Below are 10,426 nucleotides of genomic sequence, written 5' to 3'. Positions count from 1 at the left end.
TAATCAATACCTGGTCTTTGAGAAAAGTCTTGTGCTACAAGTCGTGCTTTGTATCTTACGACTTCATTTTTCTCATTTCTTTTTCGCACAAACACCCATTTGTATCCAACAGGTTTTACACTTTCAGGTGTTTGGACTACAGGTCCAAATACTTTGCGTTTAGCAAGTGAATTCAATTTTAATTGAATTTTTTCTTTCCAATTTGGCTAATCTTTTCTATTTTGACACTTTTTAACATAATTAGGTTCAAAATCCTCATTTTCATTTACAATTTCTAGCACTACATTATAAGCAAAAATATTGTCGACAACTACTTCAAGTCGGTCCCATTCTTTTCCTGTATTGACATAGTTAATTGAGATCTCATTATTTTTAATATTTGCATGTACCTGAATCTCTTAAAGAGATTTGTGATTGTTTATGTCAATATCTCCCTCGAAATTATCAACCTCTTCATTAGGACCATACTGATTATTTACTCCGCACAATTTTAATTTAGAAGTAATTTTAAACATTGCAGAGTTATACTCACTTGCTGATTTAAAATCTTGCAACCTCAAGTGCAATCATTCATATTGAGCATTTGGCAGAATGACAGTTTTTTGGTGGTCATATCCTTATTTCAAATTTTGTTAGAGAGTAAGAGTGTAACGCCCTAAACTCCAGGGACCGTTACAGTGTGCCTTATAAACAGTACTAAACTCTAATCGAGTCATTTGGCCAAAATCGTGTAACTAAGTATGATTAGCAGTTAGGGATTAATTTTTTTGGTTAAGATATAACGTTTCATTATAACGTTTATTATATACGTTGGGATCCCAAAATTTTAATTTAAAGGTCTATTACAAGAAAATATTTACAACCAGTCGATCTAAGCGGCAAAACAGGGTTTAACCCTAGTTCCTCTTTCAACCCTCGGCCGTGGCAGTCAATTAGCCGCATATGTACACATCGCTACCTAAGATCTCCAACTTGGAGGGTGTTAATTATAATAGCGGGAATTGGAGGGTGTTAATTATAATTAACGAGATTGGCGGGAAATGACGATTTTACCCTTGTGAGTCTTTAGAAGCCTTTAATTGACCTAGGGGCAATATGGTCATTTGGCAAATGCTATGTATCATTTAGAAGGATGTGGAATTGTAAAAAAAAAACAGAGCATCATCATCCTCATCTCTTTCTCTCCCGTACATGTTCTTCTCTCCTTCTTGCTTTTGATTTTTGAGAGCCAATTTGAGGGTTCAAGCTAGGAGAGCAAGGCTTGAGGGCTTAGGACCTTGGTTCAATCATTGAAGGGGATCTAAGTCAAGCTTGAGGTAAGGAATTCAGCCATGAAAATCTTTGGTTTATACCTTGTTTTTCTAATAAGTTTCAGTTGAGGATTTTGATGTGTTAGTTAGGAATTAATGGAATTTTTTGTGTAAGATTGCTTGGGTTTTGATGAAGGTGTGTTGTAGATGAAGTTTAGGGATTGAATTGGATGTTTGGGTGATGTTTGGGATTGGTTTGGAGGTTTGGTTTTCAAGGGAAATCGCAGGGGAGAAGACCAGAATTTTTATCTGGTTTGCTGATGGCGCCCCAGCGCTAGGCAGGGTAGATTCTGGGCTTCTCTGACTTTGGGGCAGCGCCCCAGCGCCACTAGGTAGTGCCCCAGCGCTAGTGAATTTTCCAGCAAACCTATTTTAGGGCTCGGGGTGACTTTAAGGCTCGGGGGTTGGTTCCTTTACCCCGTTTGGGTAGATTAAGAGTCCCGAGAGTGTGGGATGGATCCCAGGAGTGTGGTTTTACATTATAAACTTTTTTATGATTTATTTTATTGATGGGATTCCATATTTGGTTATGACTAGGTGACCGCTAAAGGATCAAATGATTGATCGTTCTTAAGGGTCGTTCTTTTACTAGTTCTTGCTCGAGCCTGAGGTAAGAAAATTGCACCCTGTGTATATGTGACATGCATGGTTATTCTTGATGCATGTTTGATGTTTAAATGTAATGCACGAGAAACATGTGATTAGGACATGTTATGTATATTGAATATGAGATTGTTTAGAGCTTGAGCCTCTGTGTTTATGCATGATCCTAATTGTGTTAGTAATTATTGAGTAAGCATGCTGAATGACCTGTATTCAGATATTTGACATATGATATATGTTTGGTGGCATTGCTTACTTGTGTATGGCACTGACTAGTCAGGGTCGACACTGGTCGAGTATCACAGACCTATCAGCTGAGAACGGCATAGCGTCATGAACGCAGAGTCGATTAAAAGATTAGATCTAATCGATATCAGCATTGAATGACTCTAAGGCATTAATGCTGGACCGACCCTAAGGTCAATGAATCTTATAAGCGCTTGACTAGTCTAAGCTAGTTACTCAGAGCCAGGGCCTAAGGCCTAGGTGACTGCTTGTCACATGGCTAGGGAACAGAGTTCCATAGTTATGACTCTAGAGTCATGAGGAAGGTTATGTTGGTGACTAGTCATCATGCACCTATCCTGCTTAAGCTAGTGAAAGGTTCACTTATCTATAAAGCCCCGGTGACCCTATCGTAACATGGCTATTGAGAATAAACTCACCTTAGTGACTATTACAACTGTCACTCTTCTATTTAGGGCTAAAAGCCCTAGATGATTATTATGATCATTGGTTGATGTGTTATACTCAACAATACGTGAATTCATTTGCCTGCTTGACTAGGGCTATACCTGCTAGGCGTGTGCCTTATGATTTGATGACATGTTATAATTGATCATGAGCATATTGAGTTTTCTTGCTGGGCGTCGGCTCACGGGTGCTACGTGGTGCAGGTAAAGGCAAAAGAAAGCTAGACCATCCTTGAGTTGGAGAACTTATGTGACGATGTGTACATATGCAGCTGCTCGACCGCCACGGCCGAGGGTTTGAAGAGGAACTAGGGTTAAACCCTGTTTTGCTGCTTAGATCGGTTGGTTGTAAATATTTTCTTGTAATAGACCTTTAAATTATATTTTTGGGATCCCAATGTATACAGTAAATGTTCTAGTGAAACGTTATATCTTAACCAAAAAATTTAATCCCTAAACCGCTAATCATACTTAGATACACGATTTGGCCAAATAACTCGATTAGTGAGTTTAACACTGTTTATAAGGCACACCGTAACGGTCCCTGGAGTTTGGGGCGTTACACACATATCACATATATTCCAAATATGCTCGAAATGGCCAAAATATGAAAATCACCAAATTACTCAGAAATGGGTTCACATGCATATTTAATACACCCACTACTACAAAAAAGGGTTTTTAAGACTAGCATTGCGAGTCCTAAAAAAGTTTTTATGACTCGCGGGGCGCGAATCCTCTATTTGAAAGCCCTTAAAAACTGGGGTTTTATAGGACTCGCGTTACGAGTCCTAAAAAGTTTTATTATTAATTTTTAAAAAATGAATAGGTGGCCAAAACTCCCGCCGAAGCTCCGGCAACAGCGGCGGCGCCACCACCGGCGACGGTGGTTCGTGAAAACAATGATTGGCTTTCGAAGCCTAAGGCTCGGGGAACGTCGTGGTGGTGGTGGTTCTTCGTGGAATGGAATGTGGTGGTCGGATTTGAGGTAAAAAGTTTCGGACTCCATAGATTCCGACGAACACCAAAAATGAAATCCGGCGACTTCTAACCCGATCCTTGGTTGGGTTTTGCTCGCATGAAAGTGTTGAGTACAATGGTGGTGGTGGCTCGACTCACAACGACCCAAGGTGGTCGGAATCTCGTCGGAAACTTTGGGAAAACCCAACACCGAGATCTTCTCTGTTGTCCATCTTAGGAGGCGTGTGAGGGCTCGAACTCGCGAGGGTCGAAGCTTCAGTGGCCTCCGAAGCTCCCTGGCCGGCGCGTGTTGCAGGTGGCGGCGGGGAAGGCGGCGGTCGGGCTCGGCAAACTTTCAGGCGAGAGAGAGGGAAGGAGAGAGAGAGAGGAGAGAGAAAGAAGATGGGGCTGATAAGTGTGGGTTTTTTTTTTTAATTTAGTTATTTATAAAACTTTAATTTTTTTAGGACACGCATTAGTTTTTAGGGCTCGCAAAGATATTCTTTAAGGACTCTCAACGCGAGTCCTAAAAAGTCCAGGAGATTGGATGGAATTTGTGATTTTTTAAAATTCAAATTTTTAGGAGACATATAAGTTCGTTGCGAGTCCTAAAAAGATTCTTTAAGGACTCGCAATGCAAGTCCTAAAAAGTCCAGGAGGTGTTTTTTTAAAACCCAAAATCAAACTTTTTTAGGACTCGCAACACGAGTCCTAAAAAGTCCAGGAGGTGTTTTTTTTAAAACCAAAATCAAACTTTTTAGGACTCGCAACGCGAGTCCTAAAAAGTCCAGAAGTTGTTTTTAGGACTCGCATATATGTGAGTGTCCTAAAAAAGTGTCCTAAAAAGATGTTTTTGTAGTAGTGACCTAAACATGCATATTATCATTTAATAACATAATAAAGCAATTATGGCCCTCCCGGCCTCCTAATCAAGGTCCTAAACCTTATTAGGAAATTTGGAGCATTACAAAGATGATCTCTTATTGTGAGATATTCAGATTTTAACCCCTCATGGAGATGGTGGCGAAGAAAAATCATAGCATTGGCCTTATTTTGACTTGATACTTCGTTTTTATCTTTGATGGTGTCTCCAAGACCCTTGGCATCCAAGTGGATTTCAGCATCAAGAATCCATGATAAGTAATTTCTTCTAGAAATATCAAGTGGCACAAAGTCGAGTTTTGTGAGATTTTCCATGAAGAAAACTTGGTTAGAGACTCGTGCTAATAGCATGTTATGAAACTATTGAGAATAAACTAATATAAAAGCAGAAAAAGAGATAAATAAATAGTAATGCAAAAGAAGAGTGAAATCTTGTGTCTCGTTTCAATGGGGAAATGAACCCTATTTATATAGATAAATATATTCTAAAGAAATCGGATAACTATTCTGAATACAATCAATAATTAATGCTAATATTTTATTTTGAGTAACCTAGTGATTCTTCATTATTATAGACATCCACATATATAATATTTATAATAATGATGACTAATTTTTTTTTTTACTTTTTTCATCTTGTTATTCTCCGGAAGTTGCTCAACTCCAAATTAATTATTCTCTTGCTGCTAAGACTAAAAATATCAAATTAATAAAATACTAAAATTTCAGTTTTCGAGATCTTCAATAATTTTTTTTTTCAAATTTACATCATCACACACCAATAATACATAGAATACAAAACTTAAATATGTTTCTAAGTGTGAACAAAACTCATATTTTCAAAAAATTTAACAAATTTACAAGTAAATCTCAATTATTTTATGCAACAAAACTCAGATTTGTTACAAAGTGTGAACAAAACTTGTATATATAAAGTAAAGCTCAGATTTACTGCAACCCACGCTCAACCTTTGGAAACCCACACTTGCAAGTTATTGATGACTTTGCATTGAATCGTCGAAAAACCATGCATGCAAGCCATTGACCTCCTGGGCACTCATTAGTCCAGTCGCCGTCTCACGCCCAGCTGGTGTTGTTCCCCGCGTAGATTTGATGAAGACGACGCTAGCCTCGACAATGACGAGATCGCTGTTTCAACAACCCTTGGACTACAACGAACCTCGCTTCAGATCTGGTGTTTTTCGAAGCCCATGACGACGAACCTGACCCAAATGCAGTGTCCCTCGCACATTGAGGATTTGAGATCCCAACTTTCGCTTAACCCAGAAAAGAGAAGGAGTCGAAGAAAATGGAGAGAAGAATTGAAGACGAAAGGATTGAAGAAGAGAAGTCGCGAACATAAAGAAAAGAAAAGAAAAATAGATTTTATTATTTTTAAATTAATTTTTTTATTTTTAAAATTTTGAATTTACTTATTTTTTATCTTTTAAATACAAAATAGATTTTTCAAATTTTAAATTAATTTTTTATTTTGAATTACATAGTTGACAATGACGTGAAAATACCACATCAACGTTTAAAGTGTCACATCATAATTTTGTTAACCATATTGGACGGAATCTAATAGAAGTCTCATGTAACATGCATAATTTAAGAATAATTTTTAATATCACGAATCATTTAGGGACATGATTTGATAATGGTTATAGTTCGAGGAATACTATTTATTCTTTGAATTTTGATACCTGAGAAAGAACAAAAAATACCTTCTTTATTAGCCAAAGTTCTTATAGAGCATTCGGCTTATAGTTTATTTTTGTCTCAAAAGGGCAAAAAAGCAATTAAATGATCATGTATATTGGTACCATAACAAAGTGTCCATATCTTATTGATTGTAATACATATGTTTGACCACTTTAGGTTGTCATAGGTAACTAGCTAATCCCAGAAATAAAACACACACACCAAACTAAACTCCATCACAAAAACTAGATCAAATGACGACAATGATAGTAAACCTACAAGGGTAAAACTAAAAAAAGCATTTTTTTCACCTTTATGATTCATGACCTTGAAGCAGCTTAACTACTTGGCTCATGATTGGTCTTACACCTTTCTCTTCCTCCACGCATTTCAGAGCTACTTCCAATAGAATTTTCATTTTCTCTGAATCGTTCTCACCTTCCATCACTGGGTCCATGATGTTTTCAAGGCATGTTGCTCTTTCAGAACTCTCATCATAAACCTTTTCTCTCACTCACTTAACTAGTCCTGATCTAGTCTCCTCATCAGTATCCTTCAAACCAACATCATTGAACTCTTTCCAGTTAAAATCTCCAACACTACTACAACTCCATAGTTGTAGACGTCCACTTTGGATGTAATAGGTTGGTTCGTAACCCACTCTGGAGCCATGCAACCTCTTATTCCTCTAATTCTTGAGAAGTTGTGACTTTTTAGCTCTCCTCTAATTTGTAACTTAGATAGCCCAAAATCTGCAACCTTTTGTGTAAAATCATATCCCAATAGTATGTTATGAGGCTTTACTTCACAATGTAGAGCCCACTCTAAGCACTCATCATGCAAATAAGCAAGGCCTTTGGCTGTCCCCAAAGCAATTTCAAACCTTTCTTTCCAGTCAAGAACTTTATTTCTGGACAAATTTTGTAAGAGGGAACCATGTTCTAAGTATTCATACACTAGAAGCCTGTGTTTTCCTTCTATGCAGTAGCCCCACATCTCTATCAAGTTCATGAGGTTAACTCTCCCAATAAGATTGACTTCTGCCAGAAATTCAACTTCTTCTTGGCAAGCTTCTTTAAAAGTTGTTTTATGGCTGCCACTCGAGAATCTGATAGGACACCTTTGAAAACAATTCCACCTGAACCTCTTCCAATCTCTTTGGAAAAGATCTGAGTTGCCTTTTTAAGCTCCGAAAAACTGAGCCGGTTTGGTATTGATTTTTGTTTTTTGTTTTCAAAATTGTATTTTCAGAAATGAGAACAGAAAGTAGTTTTTGTAGTTTTCAAAAACAACATGTGTTTAGTTAATGTTTTCTAAAAATATTTTTTTTTATTTTTAAAAAAATCTTAAATAAAAAATTAATAAAGAGAAAAATCTTTTAAAAATTTGTAATAAATAATAAGATAAAATAATGTGAAAGAAAAAGTGATGAAAAATAAGGAGAGAGAAAGTAAAGAGAAATTTTGAGGAATAAAAATTGAGAAGAGAAAAATTGATGCAAAAAAAAAAAGTAATGAGAGAGAAAATAATGACATAATAAGTGATGAGAGAGAAAGTAAGGAGAGAGAAAATGACGTTAGAGAAAGTAAGGAGAATAAAAGTGAGGAAAGATAAGTTAATGAGAGAGAAAGTGATATGAGATAATAATAATTAAAAATATTATGTGAGAAAAACAATTGACAAAAAAAAAATTGAGAACAACTAAAAAAACTTTATGTTGTTCTCAAATTTTTTTGTTTTTTTGTAACTTTGTTTTTAAAAATTATTTTATGAAAACAATGCCAAACACTACTACTTATTTTTAGAAAATAATTTTCAAGTTTTAAAAACAAAAAACATTTTTTTATATTAAGGAGCCAAACTCACTCCAAATCTTCTTAATCCAGTTGCAGTGATAAGGTATTCTCTTGTATCTAAACTGGGTTTATTCTGGCATGATCTACCGAACAAGATGCACCACACCAAAAGAACACAAATGATCTCAAGTCCCCCCAATCCCCATATGAAGTAGAGTAAGAATTTCACCATCTCATTTTCATGTTTTTTTGTATACTTTCTTGGTAAAAGTAGTACCCTATTTTCTTTGTTGGAGCAACCCAATCCATGCTCAACAGGGTAAAAAAAATGAACAGTTTTTCGGAACCCTTAAATAGAAGTTTCCATAAAAACTCGTCGTTTTATGTCCATTAGCCAATATCTGCTTGAGGTAACATTTGAAATTAGGTTGGGGATTCATAGTTTGTTTGTATTGAAATCCAACACATGTTCGCAAACTCAAGCATGAATTTTTGCATTCCCTAAAGGTGTAATTGGAATAAATTTTGTAATCATATCCGTAGACCAATCAGTATGATTTTTCATCTTGTGTCCTGGAATGCAAGAGCAATTCCTAAGGAAATGAGAGTTGTATCGGTAAGAAGAATAGACAAAAGATACAAATGTTAGGGAGTAGGAGAATAGAAGATTACTTATAATAGAATGAAAGGTAGAGGTTTTTCTCAAAACCAATTACAATGAATGAAGTAACTCATGGGCTTTAGAAGTATGTTACCTGTATATATGCTATTAACTCCACATACGCCATGAATCACACACTGATCTTGAAAGGATTGCCAAGAAACGACCCACTTCTCGCTTGAATTAATTCGAGTGTACAATCTGAGATTACCATCATAATCGATCTTCAATCTTCTTTGAGTCCTCGCACCATAGTCAGAGGACTTAAATATAAAATCATCTGACGATTTAAAATTGCCTATGGCATCGAGCATAGCAATTTTACTATTATTGTACGTAGATCTTCCAGCTTCCCAACTCACAAGCCCAGGCGGGGGCCAGTAGACACTTGAAAGCCCAGGTGGGAGCCAGTAGACACTTGAAAGCCCCGTACCATTATACACCAGACTCAGAACGTTATCAGTATCAAAGAAAAGCTTATAAAGACCAGAGGAGAAGTTTGATTGGCTTCTTGACGAGGTAAGCTTTGTGTCTCCAGCGAGTCTTTTGCTCCGGAAGAAGTGTGCCCGTCGGGCAGTCGAAGCTCTGCCATAAAACGTCGCCGTTTGAAGCAAGTAAAACGAGGTTGCCAGAATTAAGAAGTTTTAAGTGGGCTACTGAGTGTGATGATGAGGATGATGATGTTCCTGTGTTTGTGGTCCAAACGATGTTTCTCCTTGAAACGTCGGTCAATATAAGCTTGCCACTGGTTTTGAGGAGAATCAGCTTTGATCTTTTTCCATTTACAGGTTGGTCACGATTCGCCATTCAAACTATGGTGGGCTCTTGTTTTTGGTTGAACCATACAGCAAAGCAATATGCATTTATCCCGACTTGATGGAAGCCAGCCGAGAAAATACCATTTTGCGAAGTCAAAACGTCGGCGTTTGGTTTCTCAACGGACAGGAATGAGCCTGCACTCAGAGTGTCAGACTTTGAAGAAGATGAAAATGAACAAGTACTTATCGCCAACAACGACAAAAGAACTACATAAGATCATAAACATCAAAGTGGTCAATGCTGCTATTCTCATATGCTGTAAACTTGAAAATTACGGGTGGTTCTCCATGCATGCCTTGATATTACTAAGAAATTGTTATAAATGAACAATAATTTTTTAATCAAAAAAATAGGAAGATTTTTTTTCTATGTTTTTATTGGTTTTTTCTTTCTGCGCAGCAGAGTACGTAGGTGGAATTATATATATTTTCTTCATAAATTTTGTCTAGAAGATAAATGGAAGAAACTATAGAAATGGGAAGATGTTTTTCTATATTGAAAAAATATAAAAAGAAAAAAAAAAGTGTAAATAAAAGACAAAAATCTGTTAAATGTATAGCTGATATTTGGAACTGAGAGTTAAATTTTAAGTGATTGCACGAAAATAAAAATAGAATTAGAGACCGATAGAAAAAAGAGGAATTTGACTCAAAGTCGTATATCTCAAGTTCTCCAGATATATACTTTGACTTTTTTTTTTTAAGGACAGATATATACTCGACTTTGAAGTATTATAATTTGTCCTTATCATTGTTGGTTGTTTAACCGGGTCAGCCTAACTAGAAAGCCAGATATTGGAGAAGCCATCGTGTGAGATCCGGGCCAAGGATTCCTATTATGTTTTGGGAATTTTTTGAAAATATGGCTTTGGGTTTATACTATTGCTAATTTGTATGAGAAAATTTATTAAAGAAAAATACAAATTATGGGAAACACTATTACTATCTAATTAAATATGGAAAGTAAATTTAAAACCAAAACAATTATGCCAAACATGGG

The 10,426-nt window shown here is 36.3% G+C and overlaps 1 pseudogene; it reads right to left on the bottom strand.

The window, feature by feature from the left end:
* Nucleotides 1–6,464: 6,464 nt before the first annotated feature.
* Nucleotides 6,465–9,415, bottom strand: LOC133792362 (putative receptor protein kinase ZmPK1; annotated as a pseudogene).
* Between the last annotated feature and the right edge of the window lie 1,011 nt (nucleotides 9,416–10,426).

The sequence above is a fragment of the Humulus lupulus genome, chromosome 1 (assembly GCF_963169125.1).
Source record: "Humulus lupulus chromosome 1, drHumLupu1.1, whole genome shotgun sequence".
Lineage (NCBI taxonomy): Eukaryota > Viridiplantae > Streptophyta > Magnoliopsida > Rosales > Cannabaceae > Humulus > Humulus lupulus.
Note: the sequence above shows the minus strand (reverse complement) of the source record. Positions and strands in the feature narration are given on the sequence as shown.